Source organism: Elephas maximus, chromosome 25, assembly GCF_024166365.1.
Source record: "Elephas maximus indicus isolate mEleMax1 chromosome 25, mEleMax1 primary haplotype, whole genome shotgun sequence".
Lineage (NCBI taxonomy): Eukaryota > Metazoa > Chordata > Mammalia > Proboscidea > Elephantidae > Elephas > Elephas maximus.
Genome location: NC_064843.1, coordinates 43571509 through 43590763, shown reverse-complemented (window position 1 = coordinate 43590763; position 19255 = coordinate 43571509). Strand labels below are relative to the sequence as shown.

The 19255-nt window shown below is 46.5% G+C and overlaps 1 protein-coding gene across 4 annotated transcripts in view; it reads left to right on the top strand.

Moving 5' to 3' along the window:
* Nucleotides 1-14353: 14353 nt before the first annotated feature.
* The window catches only part of SLC23A2 (solute carrier family 23 member 2), a 143806-nt gene continuing 138904 nt past the window's right edge, over nucleotides 14354-19255 (top strand). For 2 of the 4 annotated variants that reach the window (XM_049868808.1, XM_049868806.1), the window contains exon 1: nucleotides 14358-14461. The gene's annotated coding sequence lies outside the window, so the exon portion shown is untranslated. Of the gene's footprint in view, nucleotides 14462-19255 lie in introns of all 4 variants that reach the window. The other 2 variants (XM_049868805.1, XM_049868807.1) reach the window with 2 other exon arrangements.

Here is a 19255-nt window from a genome sequence, read left to right as displayed (position 1 = left end):
GGAATTGACTCTAGGACTTTTTTTGTTTCTTTAATGCTAAATTGACTCTATGGCTATGGGTTGGTTTTTTTAACGACAAGAAAGTATTTGTTTATATGAATTCAAATGCAACTGGGCATCCTGTATTTTATCTGGCAACCCTATCTGGGAATGGTGGCAGGATCCTACTAATGGGTTCTTTTTCTCTCTTTGACTTTAACAATATTGTCTTGTACTCTGAGATTGTTCTTGGAAACAAATGAAAACAAAATGCAACCTGTTTACTAAAGACTTGTCCAAGAATGCTTATAGGATATGATAGTCTCAAACTGTAAGCAGCCTAAGTACTCATCAATAAAGGAATAGATAAATAAATGGTAGTCTTCCTGCAGTGGAACCCTACACAGGAGTGAAAATGAATGGATTACTGCTACTTGCAACAACATGGATGAATCTCACAGACACAATGCTGAGTGAAAGAAGCCAGACACAATAAAGTACATGCTGAATGATTCTGTGTTGTTGCTGTTGTTGTTATTAGGTGCTGTCAAGTCGGTTCCGACTCATAGTGACCCTATGGACAACAGAACGAAACACTGCCCGGTCCTGAGCTATCCTTACAATCGTTGTTATGCTTGAGCTCATTGTTGCAGCCACTGTGTCAATGCACCTCGTTGAGTGTCTCCCTCTTTTCCGCTGACCTTGTACTCTGCCAAGCATGATGTCCTTCTCCAGGGACTGATTCCTCCTGACAGCATGTCCAAAGTATGTAAGATGGACTCTCGCCATCCTTGCCTCTAGGGAGCATTCTGGCCGTACTTCCTCCAAGACAGATTTGTTCATTCTTTTGGCAGTCCATGGCATATTCAATATTCTTCACCAACACCACAATTCAAAGGCGTCAACTCTTCTTTGGTCTTCCTTATTCATTGTCCAGCTTTCAAGTGCATATGATGTGATTGAAAATACCATGGCTTGGGTCAGGCGCACCTTAGTCTTCAGGGTGACATCTTTGCTCTTCAACACTTTGAAGAGGTCCTTTGCAGCAGATTTGCCCAATGCAATGCGTCTTTTGATTCCTTGATTGTTGCTTCCATGACTGTTGATTGTGGATCCAAGTAAAATGAAATCCTTGACAACTTCAATCTTTTCTCCATTTATCATGATTCTGTGATATGAAGTTAAAAAATAGGTAAAACCAACTGAAGGTGATAAAATAGTGGTTTCCATGGGAGAGGTGGATAACGACTGGGAAGGGGCATAAGGGAATTTTCTAGGACACTGAGAATAGGCTGTATCTTGATCTGGGTCTTACTGGGTCTTACGCTTTATTGTAAGTATGTTATACCTTAATTAAAAAAAGGGGAGAGGGTATGTAATTATTTTTTCTATCACCACCTCCCCTCCAGACCAGGATCTCTGGTTCTTTCCTGGTCAATTTTGTGCATGAGCCCATTTTCACACCACGATTTTCCTCTCTCCTCCATAAGTACTGATTTCTCTGGGATGTGTATTTGCTGAAGGGTCCCTGTCAATTACTGAGATGACGTTCTGCAGCATTCATTGCCCTGGTTCACCCGCTGCTTTTTCTCTCTGCTTCCGTGCCACTGTGCCCAAGTTTCCTTGAACCTCAGTCTCCTGCTGGAGGAGACCCTAGAGCTCATTCCTGGGAACTTAAGCCTTTCCATTGACTACACCTTCTCTCTAGATATCCTATGGAATCCTTAGGCTTTAAATAGCATGTAGTGTCGAAGATTCCCGAGCGTATAACCCCAGCCTAAGCCTCCTCCCAGAGCCTGCATAAATGAATCTGGACTGAGGTATTCAACTGCCTTCTGGACATTTTCTCTGAGGTGTCTCAGACAGAGTCTTCTAGTTTCCCCTCCACCCCACCGAAGCCAACTTTCCTTCTTTAGTACCCCGACTCCTGGTCTCTGGAATGGCACCTCATTCACCTGGCTGCCCAAGCTCCCAACAGAGAAGCCATCTGTAGTTCCTCCCTTTCCTTCAGTCTCCACATACAGCCCATTATTAGCAAGTCTTCTGCGTGATGGATCACTTTTGTATGGCTTTTTTCACCATGGTCTTGTAAACTCCCACCCAAGTGATTTGCTGAGAATATACAAACAGGATAATTGTAGCCCACCAAGGGGACTGGATAGCTTGCTAATAATGCAAATAAAGTTCATGGCACCCATGTGGGGGCAGAACCATGTAAATAAGGTCTATGGAACCCTAACAAAGGAATTGATTAGTTTTGTCATCCCACTAGGCTTAAAATGAGCCATCCCAGAGGTCGGTAGGAAGGAGAGGATCTCACGACCACCAAGGACGAAGAGCCAAGAGCAGAGTGCGTGCTTCCTTTGGACCCAGGACCCCTGCTCTGAGAAGATCCTGGAACCAGGTACCGAGAGGGAAAGAGAGAGAGAACACTGTAACACTGAGGACAGCGAGAAGCAGCGGCAGAGAAACAGCGGCAGGAGAAACTGGCAGAAGATGGTGCACAGAGCTTCCCAGTCCATGAAGTAAAAAAGCTGAGTGCCCTTGGGCAGGAGGCTTGCTGGAGGAGGAGGGTGCCTCCAGGCACTTGGTGGAGCTAGGTTTGCTGACCCTCAGAGCTAAAGCTGAGCGCCTTTGGGTCGAGGCTTACTGGCTGAGTGGGGTGCCTCTAGGCACTTAACTGGCAGAGCTAAAAGAGCTTTGTAACACTTGCCCAAGCAGGGCAGAGGCCAAGGTGTCAGAGACAGCTGTGCCTGTGTGCATGGCTGAGAAGAGGCTGTCCTGATGGAAGAATTGTATCCTGAGTGCTCCTGAACCTGAACTGTAACCTGTTACTTCCCTAATAAACGCCATAATCATGAGTATAGTCTGTGAGTTCTTTGTGGCTATAGCAATGAATTCTCAAACTTAGCAGAGAAGTAAGAGAGTGCCATGGGAAGGATGGTTGGTGCCAGAATTGGTAAAGATGGTGGAGAGAGGAGGCATATCTGACAGACATGCCTCATAGGAATCAACCTTGGGCTGTTGATTTTGATTCTCCTTCCCCCTTGTGAAGTTACAGGAGGTTAGACACCATCCCCCATGCCATTTTTACAAAGTTCCATCCGTTTTATCTTCAAAGTTTATTTTGAACCTGCCCCCTTATTTCACTTATCTCCATCTCCACTGCTCTCATCCCAGTTCAACCAATCATCTTCCACCTGCCCCACTCTACCTGTTCTATTTGTTTTACGCTTGGCCGCTCCAACCCATTCTCCACACAACAGTCGGAGTGATCTTAAAGCAGAAACGAGATCACGTTATTCCTCTGCTCAAATCTTCTAGTGACTCCCATCATACTTAGAAGCCCTGCTCAATCTGCCTCCTTGTTACACAGCTCTTCTTCAACCTCATTTCAACGCATTCTCCCTCTTCCCTCCTCTGCTTCAATCACACTGACCTCTTTTCAGTTCTTCAAATATGACACATTTTTTTCCTGCCTCGGGACGTTTGGACTTGCTATTCTCTCTTCCTGGAATATTCTTTCCCCAGCTGTTTGCATAAGTGGCTTCTTGAAGTCTCAGCAATCATGTCCCTTCCTTAGTCTTTGTTTACCACCTTATCTAAAGTGGTCCCCCAACCTTGATCATAGCCAGCCCCTTTTATTATTCCTTCTAAGCACATGCCATAAACATTATTATCATTATTATTTTGGTTCCTATCTTATGTCTTAGCATACCAGTCTACTGAGTACCAGGAGCCCAGCCATATGCTGAGAATGCTGTGATTTCTCTTTTGTGCTCCCAGGCATTCCAGCATGCAGGCTCACTGGGGGCAGATGAGTTTCTTAGTCATCATTTTATCAATAGAGTCTAGTCCAGTGCCTGGCAGGTAGCACGTGACCAACGCAGAGGGGCTCTACTAACTTATACCAAAGTGAGTGGTACAATTAACAACCTGGGCACAGAGTTGCTGAATTCCAAGTGACCTTACATACTTGGAGAACTTATCGAAAGCAAAGAGAATGAAGTTTAATGTAGATAGAGTGCAAACATAGACTGAATATGTGATATTATCATTCAAAATCAGTGTGGGCTCAGTTCTATCATGAGATTAGGCCTCTTATACTAATATTAGTGTCTTATGTTTGTAGAGGATTATACAAAGCATTTGCAGAAAGCACATTCACACTGGTTATCTCATTTAATCTGAACACCAAGTAGGTGGTAAATGGGGACAGACAAAATTATCTCAATCATCTCAAGTTTGCATAGCAGGAAACCTACACGTAGAATGGTTAAATGATTTCCCCAGGGTCACCCAGCAAAGCAGAGGAGAGGCAGGGACCCTGTGCCTTTCTCTCCAAGGCTGCATGATTTTATCTTGGAGTCAGAGGAATATTCAAATTCAAACCTTCACATTCCTGTTCACTAAAGCACACAAACCTGGAGAAAATAGAGTGGACCATTTCTTTTCTCTGGGCCTGACCTTTTGCCCTAGGGCCCACCCTGGACAGGAGCTGTGCCCCTGTTCTCTTCTGGAGATATACCATATTATTTAAAAATGGGAGACACCCAATTTATTGAACATAAACCAGGCTTTTTTTTTCCTTTTCTTTCTTCAAGTCTGCTTATTGAATTTACTTAATAAAAACCTGTTATGGTATAAAAACCTGTTGCTGCCAAGTTGACTCTGACCCATGGTGGCCCCTTGTGTGTCAGAGTAGAACTGTGTTCCATAAGGTTTTCAGTGGCTGATGTTTTAGAGGTAGATTGCCAGACCTTTCTTCTAAGGTACCTCTGGGCAAACTCAAGTATCCAACCCATAAAACCTCCAACTGTTAGTTTAGCAGCCAAGTGTGTTAATGGTTTGTATTACCCAGGGACTCCTGTTATAATATACATATAGAAAAATGGACCTATTACAAGTGTGCAGCTCAGTGAGATCCCACAAAGTGGATACACCGAGGTGCCTAGCACCTAGACCAACACAAACAACATGCTCAGCCCTTCAGAAGCCCCCCTTGAGCCTCTGCTTAGTCACTATCCCCCATAGGGTAATACCATCCTGAATTCCAACAGCTTAGGTTCATTTTGCCTCTTTTGTACTTTACGTAACCGCTGGTGGATTTTGTTCTTTTTCCGTTTTTTCCTCCCCTAAAGATTGTCCATGAGAGTCTAGGTTCAAAGGTTCAAATGACTCCCTTGTTGAACAAAGCCCAGTTTCTTTATCCTGGCTTTTGAGGCCTTCCATGTTCTGCCTTCAACCTACGTTTCAGTCTTGCCTTCCAGTTCTCCAGGACCCTGCAACTTAGCCCTGAGTCCTTTGCTCTTTCCAGCCTTCACCTTCTGTCAGGGATTGAATTATGTCCCCCCAAAATATATGTCAATTTGGCCAGGCCATGATTCCCATATTTTGTGATTGTCCACCACTTTGTCACCTGATGTGATTTTCCCATGCGTTGTAAACCCTATCTGTATGATGTTAACGAGATGGGATTAGGGGCAGTTATGTTAATGAGGCAGGACTCAATCTACAAGATTGCATTGTGTTTTGAGCCAATCTTCTTTGAGATATAAAAGAGAAGGGAGCAGAGAGATATGGTAACCTCAGACCATCAGGAAAGCAGTTCTGGGAGCAGAACACGTCCTTCAGACCCAGGGGTTCCTGCTCCTGAGAAGCTCCTAGACCACGGGAAAATTGATGACAAGGACCTTCCTCCAGCGTCAAACACAGAGAGAAAGTCTTCCCCTGGAGCTGGTGCTCCGAATTTGGACTTCTAGCTTACTAGACTGTGAGAGAATAAATATCTGTTTTTTAAAGCCATCCACTTGTAGTATTTCTGTTATAGCAGCACTAAGATGCCTTCCGTCAGTGATCAGGTCCAGTAAGTTCAGTTCGACAGCTGAAATTATTGAATGCTTACTGAGTACCTACTATGTGATAGGCAGTATGTGAAGAACAAGATACAGGGCTACATAAACCCAGATCTCTGCCCTGCAGGAGCTCATGATTAGTGAGGAGGAGGGAGACCCAAAACAAATCATTCCCATATGATTTCATCCTAAATGCTCTGAAGTACATGGGGGTGTGCTTATATCAGCCTAGGGACTCAGGGGGAGGCTTCCAGGAGGGGATAAAGTGGGACTTGAAGAATGAACCCAAGTGACCTACAGAAGAGGGGTTAAGGTGATCTAGGTGGAAGAAACAGGTACACCCCTGAAGGCTTTTGAGGGAAAAACAGAAATGGACACAGACACACTACCCCAACGCTGGGGAGGAAGAGGAGTCTGAGGAGACAGAAAAAGCCCAGTCAGAGAAGTCGGAGAAGAGCCAGTAGGATCAGCAGCCACAAAGCCAAAAGAGGACAGGTTTTGCTGAGAAAACTCAGCACCAGCTGTGCCAAATGCCTCCAGAAATTTCCAGTAAAGATGTAGACAGAAAAGATCTCTTAGATTGTGCAATTCAGAGGAAACAGCTAATTTGCCTGGGCAGTTTTAGAGGAATATGGGGACAGAAGCCAGATTGCCCAGGAGTGAAGAGAAAGGGAAGGGGAGAAGAGCTGGCTGTTCCCAGAAGCACGAGGAAGGACAGAGAGGTGCAGGTACTGGGAGAGTGCAGGTGTTAGCAAAGCGTGGTCAGAGCTGAGCTGCAGAGAAGAGGGAGACCCATGGGAGGCAGCACTAGGAGGGATCTTCAGTCCAAGGAGCTAGGAACAGAGACCTTCAAGGGCGGGCAGGGTTGTAGACAATGGGAGGTAGGGGTGAGGGTATGCAGGTCTCATGAACTGTCTCTGGAAGCAGGAAGCAAGATTAGGCAGGGTATTTGAGAGTAGAAACGTCACTGCTGAAGGAAAAATGAAGGGCTAGGCCTGCCCAGGTGGGAGACCCCGCATGGTCATGGCACAGGTTCTAGGTGTGGTGGTTGGATAGAGTGGTAGAAAGAGGACTGGGGAGGAAGGGCAAAAGGGAGGGATGTGGGGCCAGGAGGGGCTGGCAAGGGAAAGTGGGGGGTGGCAGAGGAAGCTGAAGGGTCAGGAAGCAATGCTCTGGTGAGCCCCCTGTGCACACATCCCTGTACCCTCCAGTGCATTTTTGTGACAGATGTTGTTGTTGGTTGTCGTCAAGTCGATTCCAACTCGTGGTGACCCCATGTGTGCAGAATAGAGCTGCCCCATAGGGTTTTCAAGGCTGTGACCTCTTGTAAGCAAATCTCCTGGCCTTACTTCCGAGGTGCTTCTGGGTGCGTTTAAACCACCAACCTTTTGGTTAGTAGTAGTCCAGTGCTTAACACTGGTACCACCCAGGGACTCGTTTTGTGCCAGACAGATTCCCAGAACTGGTATTGCTGAGTCAAGGGTATGTGCACCTAAAACTTTGATCCTGTTGTCATTGAGTTGATTCCAACTCATAGTGACCCTATAGGACTGGGTAGAATTGCCCCACAGGTTTTCCAAGGCTGTAAATCTTTATGGAAGCAGACTGCCACATCGTTCTCCAGAGGAGAAGCCGGTAGGTTCAAACTGCTGATCTTTCAGTTAGCAATGAAGCACTTTTAACCAGTGTGATAGTGGAGCTCCTTTGAAACTTTGATAGATATTGCCAAATCATATTCCAAAAAGGCAGAGAAATTTAGACTCCCTCCCAATTCTGAGAGGATCCATTTCACTTCACCTTCACCAACCATGGATATTATTAACTTTGCCAACCTGATAGGTGGAAAATGATGTATTGATGACCACAATTTTGTTCCTTTTGGGGGAGGATAGAGCCCTCAGCCCTCAGAGTGGTCCCAGGGCTTGTCTTTGTAGTGATCAACCCCTGAGTGCTAAGTCCCTCCTGGCTTAAGGCCAACTCGTCCCCATTTGCTTATAGCCTGGACCCCTGTGCCCTTCCCTCCTTACCTCGTGTGTGGTGGCTCCTTCACGCAGATTCTCACCCACACTCCTAGCCAATGCTGGTCCCCTGAGTACACGGCTTCCTGACTGTTGGCACCCACATTTGGGTCTCTGCTGGCGCCTAGTCTGGTGGTCAAGATGTCATTTCATGGCATAACCAGACAGTGACATTTTATTCAGTGATAAAAGGAATGAAGTCCTGATACATGCTACAACATGGATGAACCTTGAGAACGTTATGCTGAGTGAAAGAAGCCAGTCACAAAAGACCACAGTTTATGTGATCCCAAGCCAAACCCACTGGTATAAGGTCAGATCTGACTCATAGAGACCCCAGAGAGTTTCCAAGGCTGTAATCTTTACAGAGGCAGACTGCCACATTTTTCTCCCTTGGAGTGGCTGATGGGTTCAAACTGCCAACCTCTCGGTTAGCAGACAAGTGCTTAACCACTGTGCCACGAGGGCTCCTTATGAAGTGTTTGGAAGAGGTAAACACATACAGACAAAAAGAACAGCAGTTGCTAGGAGTGGGGGGAAAGCTGGAATAGGGAATGGCTGCTTAATGGGTACAGGAGTTTCTTTCTGGGGTGATGAAAATGTTCTGGGGTTAGTGGTGATGGTTGCGGCACTTTGTGAATATATTGGAAGTCACTAAATTATATACTTTAAAAGGATGAATATCATGGTATGTGAATTAGAGCTCAAGAAAAGAAAAAAAAAAAAAGAATAGCAGGCAGGGAGAGGGCTAACTGGTATTCCATACACTGGTTTTACCTCAGAGGCCTGGTGACACAGTGGTTAAGAGCTTGGCTGCTAACTATAAAGGTCAGAGGTTCAAATCCACCAGCTGCTCCTTGGAAACCCTCTGGGGAAGTTCTACTCTGTTCTATAGGGTCACTATGAGTTGGAGTGGACTTGATGGCAACAATTTGGTTTGGGTTTGATTCCACCTTAGTTCATTCAGCCGTTCTCCAATTGATGGATATTTGAATTGTTTTCAATTTTTTGTTATTTGAAGCACTGCTGCAATACATATTATTGAATGTGCAAAAAAGAAAAAAATAAAGATGTCATTTCAGATTTTGAACTCTCCCATACTCTCTGTACCTGGGCACGCCCCAGTAGGAAACTGAGGTAGAAAGTGTCGGTCTCTCTGACACCAAGGGGTGGTGAGGAGTGCCTACCTTCTACTCCCAGCACTTGCTCAGAGCTATGAGATGGGACCTTGAGAAACCCTGTTTTCCTTTCCTTTAACATTGAATACCTATTAGAAATTGTATTGGTCCTTTATTACTCCGAATACACAACTCGAAGTGAGGGGAGCTGTGGTCATGACCAGGCTCAGGAAACTACAGCTCACCATGTTTCTGTATTGTCCACAAGCTAAAAACGGTTTTTACAGATGAACATTTGCAATTGATTTGATGACAGATAAACCTAATTTTGAAATCCCAATTACAGTAAGCCAAATGTTAGTCCTCCTCTCAAAAAAAAAAAAAAAAACAAAAAACTTCATTCTTCTTATTAGTAGACCTCCATCACAGAGAGATTATACTTATTATAATTTCATCAATAAAAATTTTGTGGAAAATTTTTTTCTCTCTTGTTATATAAGCACCTATACAATATCCTCAATTTTGCCTCTTTGCCCGAAAACTGTCTATTTACTATCTGGCCTGTTACTGAAACAGTTTGCCAATCCCCTAGAAAGATGTTGGAAATAAATATTGTAAAAAGAAGCACTGTAGAAGATGGAATAGCCCCCAGCTACAATTACCTCTCAAAATAACATAGCCTGGAAATGACGGAAATTTTAATCAAATTAGTAACCAGGTCATGAAACGTTCTTGAGATAGTCTACTAATTTAGTTTAGGGGTGAAGAAAAAACCCTGTTTCAGCTGTAATCTCAAAGGAAATGAATAAGAAAATGTTAACGTGCTTTTTGAATTGATAAGGACAAAAATAAGTGTATAAAAATAATGACATTTACTGAACACCTACTGTACCCAAACACTGACTAAGCACTTTCCATCCATTATCTCCTGCAAGGCTGAATTCATTATCTCCTGACACCAATTCCAGCCTGCTGGCAGTTAAAAGTAGTACTTTGTCCAGAAAAAAAGTTGAGGCTAGATGGTGAAGGACCTGAGAGGCTATGAGGGAAATTGCCTATATTCTGCTTTTTACCAGGTTGTTTTGTAGACTGGAAGGCCCTGAAGGATTTTCTGGAGGAATGTGAGGCGGTCAGTTCTGTGTTTTGAGATGATAACAGGGATGGCTTTGGGAGCTAACTCCTGAGGTCAAGAGGCCAGAGAGAAGCTTTGTCAACAGTCCAAGTAAGAGAAAGTGAGGGCCCCTTCCTGTGCTGGGATGGTGGACTGGACTTGGGGAGAAGAGAATTCCAGAAACGCTTCCCTGCTCTAATTGACCATAGCTGGCAGACCGGACACGGGGGCTGAGGGATAATGAGTCAAAGATGACTTCAAAGTTTCCGTTGGTGAAATGAGAGACCCTATATGAGAAACAAGTTTCTGTTTTAATTTTTATTGTGTGAACATATATACGCCAAAACATTGGCCAACACAACAACTTCCACATTTACAATTCAAGGACATTGATTACATTTTTCGTGTTGTGCCACCATTATTGGCATCCTTTTCCAAAATACTCCTTAATATAAACTCAATGTCTCCAAACAAAAACTCCCCCAGAGAAACAAGTTTGTGGGAGGAGAATAATGAGTAGTGGAGAGGTTGTAGTATTTATAATTTTGTGGAATGTTGTCAAAAAGCAATTGAAAATGTGAATCTAGAAATTCAGAAAATCGACTGTCTGGTCTGGAGGGACAAATTTGGGAACTGGGAGGAGACTAATCACCTTCAGAGGAGGTTGGAGCAGGAGAGAACAGGAAGAGTAGGGGAGAAAGGAGATTTTAGGGAAAACTGACATTTCTGAATTTGAGAAGGATGAGAGGGGAAGTGTAGGGCCCTTAGCAAGACCTAGTAGCATTATCACAAGAAAAGAGTTTCAAGGACAGAGCAGTCAATGAAATGTTACAGAGCCATCAAGAAAGAAAAGGACTGTAAATATGCAATTGGATTTGACAATCAGAAGGTCATTGGTGACGTCTGAGAAAGCTGGGAGTGACAGCACCTGAGTAATGATGGACGGGGAAAGGAAGAAAGGGGCGGGTGGGAGGTGGAGGTGGGGAGGCTGGCACAGTGGAAGATTTTTTTAGGTTAGAGAAAACGTGTAAATGTCTAGGGAGAAAGAGAGAGACACACACACTGAAAATGCCACAATTAATGGAATAAAAATGGGGAGGGATAGTTTTTGATTAAGAAGTTTGAGGAGTCTTGTCCTTGAAACTCCCCTTCTTCTATCCCAGAAGACTACACATCTATCCCTGAAGAAACCAAAAAACCAAACCTGTTGATGTCCAGCCGTTAGGACTCCTAGCAACCCTATCAGACAGAGTAGAACTGCCCCATAGAGTTTCCAAAGAGTGGCTGGTGGATTCGAACTGTGGACTTTTTGGTTAGCAGCCACCATTAAAAAACAAAACAAACTTGTTGCCGTAGAGTGGATTCTGACACATGGCGACCCCATGTGTTCTGGAGTAAAACTTCTCCACAGGGTTTTCTTGGCCGTAATCACCAGGGCTTTCTTTCACAGGGCCTCTGGGTGGGTTCGAACTACCAATCTTTAGGTCAGCAGTCAGTCGCAAATTGCTTGCACCAACCAGGGAGGTAGCAGGATAAAAGAAAAAAAAAGCTGGATTGAAAATCTTCTCACTGATGTAGAAGGATGGTGGGAATGTACAAGGCAGGGTAAATCTTCCTCTGGGTGCCGGTCACAGAATCTTCCTCCCTTAATTTTCTCCATCTTCAATGGGGATTAAAACACCTAGCCTCCCATCAGTGCCAAATTTTACAAGCCGACTTTTACTTTTTAAAAATACAAGTTATTAAAGAAATGAACGGGTGGTGCATTTTTAGTTCTCAAAGACATAGACCACATCTCCATATTTTATAAAATCTTCACAGTTGTTGTTTTCATCCCTCTGCCATTGATTGTGTGATACCTACAACACTGAGTCCCCGAAATGGTTCGGCACACACACAAAATTCCTATTATAAAATCTGCTCCTTACTATGTGACGTCAGACCCTATGCACAATTCCTTTTTTTAAAAAAAAATTTTATTGTGCTTTAAGTGAAAGTTTACAAATCAAGTCAGTCTGTCGTACAAAAATTTATATACACCTTGCTATAGAGTCGGTATGAGTTGGAATCCACTCGATGGCAGTGGGTTTGGTTTTTTTGGGTTTATGTACTCCTAGTTGCTCTCCCTGGAGTGAGACCGCACATTCCTCTCCACCCTGTATTTCTGTGTCCATTCAGCCAGCTTCTGTCCCCCTCCTACTTTCTAATCTCCCCTCCAGACAGGAGCTGACCACATAGTCTTGTGTGTCTACTTGATCTAAGAACCTCACTCCTGACCAGTATAAGTTTCTATCTTATAGTTCAGCCCAATCCCTGTCCAAAGAGTTGGCTTTGGGAATGGTTCCTATCTTGTGCTAACAGAAGGTCTGGGGACCATGACCTCCGGGGTCATTCTAGTCTCAGTCAGACCATTAAGTCTGGTATTTTTACAAGAATTTGAGGTCTGCATCCCACTACTCCCCTGCTCCATCAGGGATTCTCTGTCGTGTTCCCTGTCAACGCAGTCATAGGTGGTAGCTGGGCACCATCTAGTTCTTCTGGTCTCAGGCTGATGCAGTCTCCGATTTATGTGCCCCTTTCTGTCTCTATGGGGCAGTTCTACTCTGTCCCATAGGGTCGCTATGAGTCGGAATCCACTCGACGGCACTGGGTTCTGGGCTTTCTGTCTCTTGGGCTCATAATTACCTTGTGTCTTTGGTGTTTTTTATTCTCCTTTGCTCCAGGTGGGTTGAGGCCAATTGATGTATCTTAGATGGCCTCTTGCTAGCATTTAAGATCTCAGATGCCACTCTCCAAAGTGGGATGCAGAATGTTTTCTTAATAGATTTCATTATGCCGATTGACCTAGATGTCCCCTGAAACCACGGTCCCCAAACCAATGCACAATTCTTTACCTCTCTCAAGAGTTAGGGAATTATTCAGTTATCATTTGGTTAGTAAGAGCAACCATGATAGTGGTTTCAAAAGGGAAAGGTGCTAAGGCCCTTAGGTGGTGCAAACAATTTGCTCAGGGCTAACAGAAGGGTTTGTGGCTTGAACCCACCAAAAGGCACTGGGGAAGAAAGGCCTGGTGGTCTGCTTCTGTAAAGATGACAGCCAAGAAAATCCTACGGAGCTCAGTTCTACTATGTAACACACGGAGTCACCATGAGTAAGAATGGACTCTAAGGCAACAGTTTTTTTTTTTTTTAACAGAAAGCTCTATTGAATTTTTTTTGTTGTAAACCACGCATTTAGTCTTCAGCAGTGGTTCTCAAACTGTGGTCCCCAGATCAGCAGCATCAGCGCCACCTGGGAACTTGGCAGAAATGCATATTATCAGGCTTCATCTCAAATCTCCTGACTCAGCAACCCTGGGGTGGGACCCAGCAAGCTGTGTCTTAACGAAGCCCACCAGGAGGTGTTGCTGTGCTCTAAAGGCTGATTCCATTGATTTACACATAGTCTTGGCGCTCTCAGTGCGGCCTGAGGCATAGCACAAGCATCACCTGGGGGCTTATTAAGCACCTCCCTGCCCCAAACAAACAAACAAACGCGGTTGCTATCGACTGGGTTCCGAAACATAGCGACCCTATAGGACAGAGTAGAACTACCGCGCGTTAGGGTTTCCAAGGAACGGCTGGTGGATTCAAACTGCCGACCTCTTGGTTAGCACTGTGCCGCCGAGGGATCCCGGGGGCTTATTAAAAAAAAAACTAGGAAGGCAGAATCTCGGGCTACAGCCCAGACCCATTGATTCAGGACCCGCATTTAAACACGACACCCAGGGGATTCGAGTCTGAGAAGCCTCGGTCCACACTTCGTGCCTGCCTAAATCAACAAGGACCTCTTCTCTTGCAAGTTCAAAAACCTGACCGCCTCACTGGCGATATGCTGGAACTGTTTAACGTCCAACCCATTAATCCCTATGCAGTGAGTGCCAACAGCTTGCTTATCATAGTGGAGCGATAAGTGTCAAGTAGGGAATAAAAAGGGGGCATCCTGAGGGAGATTCGGAGGCGAGCGCTCTGCATCCCAGGTGGGTCCCCAGGAGCAGGTGTGACGGAAGGGGCCAGGAGGGGCCAGAGAAATAAAAGGAACAGGGTGGGGGGCCTCAGAGAGCGATGCCGCGGTCGGGGGCACCCGCGTGGAGTGTCCCCGGGAGAGAGGGGCCAGCCTTTCCCCAGCGGGGAGGCACGAGGGCCGGGGTCGGGGGCGGAGAGGGAGGTGGGCCCGCGGCCGGCGCGGGGGCGGGCGGCTCCGCGGCTCCCCGCCCCCGGCCCGCCCCTCCGAGGCGCCATTTTGCAGGCGGCTGTCGCGGGGACCGGAGGCGGCGGCGGCGGCGGGCACTGCGGCGCCGAGGAGCGGGGGCAGGACGGGAGGCCGGCGAGCTGCAGCCAGGTGAGACCCGGGCCGCCGCGTTCCCCGGCCGGGCCGCGGGCAGCACCTGCCCGGCGGGCCGCGAGGTGCCTGCCGCGCCCACGAGGTCGGCCTGGCACGGCCCCCGCGCGCTGTCACCAGCCCCGCGGCGCGGCCTGCGCCCCCCACCGCGCCCCGGGTCCCGCGCCCGCGGGCCAGGCTGGCCCGGGGGCCCGTGGATGCGTGGCGGCTCCCCGGCCCCTGCTGCCCCTCGGGACCGGCCGGATCCTGGGGACGCCCATCGCTGCCCGCCGTGGGGGCCGAAGCACGCCCGGGCCCTCAGGCCGCGCCACGGGGAGGCAAGTGGGGTCCCCCCGGGACCTGGTGGCCGCCGCCGCCACCTCCGGCCTCTCCGCCCGCGGCTCATGGGGTCGCTTTCCCCTTGCCTCTCCTCAGGAGGTGCGCGCGGGCATCCCTGTGCCCCCGGAATTCAGGGCCATCAAAAGGGGCGGCGAGGGAGGGGGTGTCTTTTACATTCTTGCCTTCTTGCCTCTTACAAAGGCTGTACCAACTAATTTTAGAAGCGGCTTCTCTTACCCCGGGGCCTTTCTCTATGTCCTGCCCTCCGGGGGTCACGGTTCCCCCATGTTGCCACCTTTCTGGAAAGAGAAATTGACGTTTTCCTGTGTGACTACTTTAAGGGCGTAGACTTTCGCCTTCCCTTTGGCCCTAGATGTTCCCTTGGATGGGTGTCTGATAGGATCTTGGCCTACAGGCTGGGGTTTCAAGCAGGACTAATGGGTAAATGAGAGCGAGCAGGTGGAAGAAAGTCATCCATAAGGGCATTTGCAGTAGCTGTTACTTCTTTTATTCTTGCAGTGCTGGGAGATGGGAGGAGGAAGATGCCGCCCCTGCTGACATTTGGGTCATCAGTGGCGGGGGAAGGCTGGGGATGCACGAGGACGTGGGACCAGGAGTCCCGAGACTGTCTGGGTTGAACTGTCATTAATTGGCCATGTGACCTGTGTCAGCCCAGTTTCTTCCTGAGATGAGAGGCTAGAATCTGAAGCGGCTGGGGCATTTCTGTTTTTATCTTTTTGTGTTTGAATGCTGTTGGGCTGGTTAAGAGCTCGGCTGCTAACCAAAAGATTGGCAGTTGGAATCCACTAGCTGCTCCTTGGAAACCCTATGGGGCAGTTCTGCTCAGTCCTAAGGGTCGCTGTGAGCCGGCATCGACTCTAGGCAACGGGTTTGGTTTTTTGGGGGCTAGGGCCTCAAGCCTCACAATTTCCAGTTATCTACTCCTGCCTTTGCGACTAACTGCCTTTTCTTCTTTGAACATGACTTTGCCTGCCTGGCCCCTGAAGGTGTTTGACCCTGGGAGATTTATAAAAAAGCTCTTTCAGCTTAAACATTCTGACTTTTGTACAGGGTTGTGGTTGACTCTTTTAAGGTCGTTTGTGAACTTATCACTACTGTTCTCTTTTTACTCATCCAAAATTTAATAGCTTCTGCCCCGCCCCGGCCTTTTAAAAGGAGTGTTCTGTAAAGCCCTTTTGGCACACCTTTTAGTTAAAAGGAAGCTGTGGCCGTGTCCTGGCGGCTACCTTTTCCACCTGACAACCTGACCATGAGGCATCTGCTTTCTAGACTATTTCCTTTGCCAAAATGGCGACCAACTGCTCTCTGACTAGGAGGACATTTCTCTTTTGGTTTCTTGGCTGGGGGGTGGGGATGGGTGGGGGGTAGGGGCGAGGGCGGAGTGCTTTTCATGAATATAGGTTTATCAAGAACTTTTTGTTTTGACAGTTTTTTTTCCACATATGGTTGCTTGGCAGTTGTATTTTCTGACTGTGACACAGTCAATTAAGTGGAAAAATGTTTCTGTGTTTCACGCTAACTGCCCATTTCATTTGTGGCCTTAGGTTATGCGTCTCAGGAGCATGCCCAGGTAGTTGTCCATCTATCCAACCATCATCCGTCTGTCCATCCGTTCATGCATTTGGCACTAGTCACTGGTGTTGCACGCATCACTGGTGAATAAAACCCAGTTCTTGCCCTCCAGGAGCCTGATGTCTAGTTTGTGAGAAATCCTGAGTTGACTGTTGCACGTCTTCTTCAGTGGCTCCAATGACAAACCTGGGATGGATCTGGGGACCACTTTCTGGTACTGCTGGTAGCTTGAGGAATTTTGCCATGTTGGTCAAAGGAATTAGAAGTCAGCAGTAAGAATTTGCAGTTATATGGTGCCTCATACTTATAAGTGAAAGATTTTTGAGAACTTTTTTTTATTTAATCCTCTTAGGCTTTTTTAATGTAAGCATTTTACAGCCCTTCCCTGACTTGTTTCCAGGCCTTGCCTGTAAAACTCTCACACGGCAGTCAGTTCCAGAAGCCCGATAACCTCGTTAATTCATTTTCATGCCCTGCTGTTCTTCCAGTTATTCTCTCCTGAGAGAACTGGTGTCTGGCTTCTCTTTTATTCTTTCATTAGAGAACGTTCCTGCTCCAGGTTAGGCTGTGGGTTACTGCTGCCGGGTGTAGGCGAGCCCTTGGTGCCTTCCTCTTCTTGCTTCCTTGGCTTTGCTGTTTCTAGCCTGTTATTCTATCGCAGGTCCCAGGTTGTTGGCTCTCCCATAATTGAGGTCTACTTGCAGCTTATGCTTTTCATAGGCTTTTCACACATTTAACACATTTATTCAACACCTACTGTGTGTCAGCCATTGTCCTTGGTACTGAGGATGCTGCAGAGAGACCCTCTGTCCACAGGGAGCTCACAGTCCAGTGGGAAGGCAGACAGCGACACTAGTGCTGTGAAGAAGAAGAAAGCAGGATTGGGGGTGTTAACTGTTGGGGTGGGAGCTGAAATTTTAGGAAGGATAGATGGGGAGGGCTTGAATCATCTTCGAGTAAAAATGTGAAGGAAGCGAACTGTGTGGACATCTTGGGAAAGAATATTCCAGTGGAGTGAAAAACCGGTGCAAAGGTCCTGAGGCAGGAGGACAAAAGAATTTGGGTTTGAGGTCAGAGAGACAATGGGGGCCTGATCATATCAGGCCGTGTGGGACATAGTAAAACCCAAAAAATAACCAAACCCAGTGCCGTCGAGTTGATTCCGACTCATAGCGACCCTATAGGACAGAGTAGAACTGCCCCATAGAGTTTCCAAGGAGCGCCTGGCGGATTCGAACTGCCAACCCTTTGGTTGGTTAGCAGCCATAGCACTTAACCGCTGCGCCACCGGGGTTTCTGGGACATAGTAAGGCCTGTGAATTTTACTCTGACTGGGGAGGGGGCCATTGGAGAGTTTTGAGCAGAGGAGAGATGTGGACTGACTTTTTTTTTTGGCATTGTTGTAAATATATCTGTCACATTTTTTGCCAGTTCAACTTTTTACAGGCATACAACTTATTGAAAGCAATTTATAGTGATCAACTGTGCAACCCTACCATTATTCAGTACAATTTTTCCACCACCGTTAACCCTTCCTTTGCCTCTGTGCTCCCCTGCCTCTGATAACCACTAATAAATTTCGGCCTCTATATATTTGGTTTTTCTTAACTTTTTACGTAAGTGAGGCCATACGATATTTGTCCTTTTGCGATTGACTTGTTTCACTCAGCATAATGTCTTCCAGCTCTATGCTTATGGTAGCATGTATCGAGACTTCATTTCTCCTACTGGCTGAATAGTATTCCATTGTATGTATGTGTATGTGTTGTATGTATGTATGTATGTTTATCCATTCATCTGTCGATAGGTTGTTGCTACCTTTTGGCTATTGTGGATAGTGCTGCAGTGAACATTTGTGTACAAGTCGGTGTTTGAGTGTCTGTTTTCAAGTCTTTTGAGCATATACCTAGGAGTGGAATTGCTGGGTCATATGGTTCTGGAAACCCTGGTGGCTTAGTGGTTAAGTGCTATGGCTGCTAACCAAGAGGTCAGCAGTTCGAATCTACCAGGTGCTCCTTGGGAATTCTATGGGGCAGTTTTACTCCGTCCTGTAGGGCCGATATGAGTCGGAATTGACTCGTCGGCAGTGGGTTTGGTGTTTTGGTTTTATGGTTCTGGAGCATTTGTGGCACAGTGGTTAAGAGCTTGGCTGCTAACTGGAAGGTTGGCAGTTTGAATCCACCAGTCGCTCCTTGGAAACCCTATGGGGCAGCTCTACTCTGTTCTATAGATAGGGTTGCTATGAGTCAGACTCAACTTAACAGTAATGGATTTGTTTGTTTTTTTTTTCTTTGTGGTAGCTCTATTTTTAGTTTTTTGAGGAACTGCTACACTGTTTTCCACAGTGGCTGTACTGCTTTGCATCCTCACCAGCAATGAATAAGGGTCCCAATTTGTTGTTATCTTTTTTAATCTTAGCCATCCTGTTGTTAGGTGCTGTTGAGTCAGTTCTGACTCACAGTGACCTCGAGCAGAACGAACCAGTGCCCGGTCCTGTACCACCCTCACGATTGTGCTGTTTGAGCCCATTGTTGCAGCCACTGTGTCAATCCATCTTGTATGGGGTCTTCCTCTTTTTTGCTGACCCTCTACTTTACCAAGCTTCATGTCCTTCTCCAGGGACTAGTCCCTCCTGATAACGTGTCCAAGGTATGTGAGACAAAGTCTCACCATCTTTGCTTCTAAGGAGCGTTCTGGCTGTACTTCAAGACAGATTTGTTGGTTCTTCTGGCAGTCCATGGTATAGTCAGTATTTTTTGCCAACCCCTTAATTCTAAGGCGTCAATTCTTCTTTGATCTTCCTTATTCATTGTCCAGCTTTCACATGCATATGAGGTGATTGAAAATACCAAAGCTTCGGTCAGGCGCACCTTAGTTCTCAAA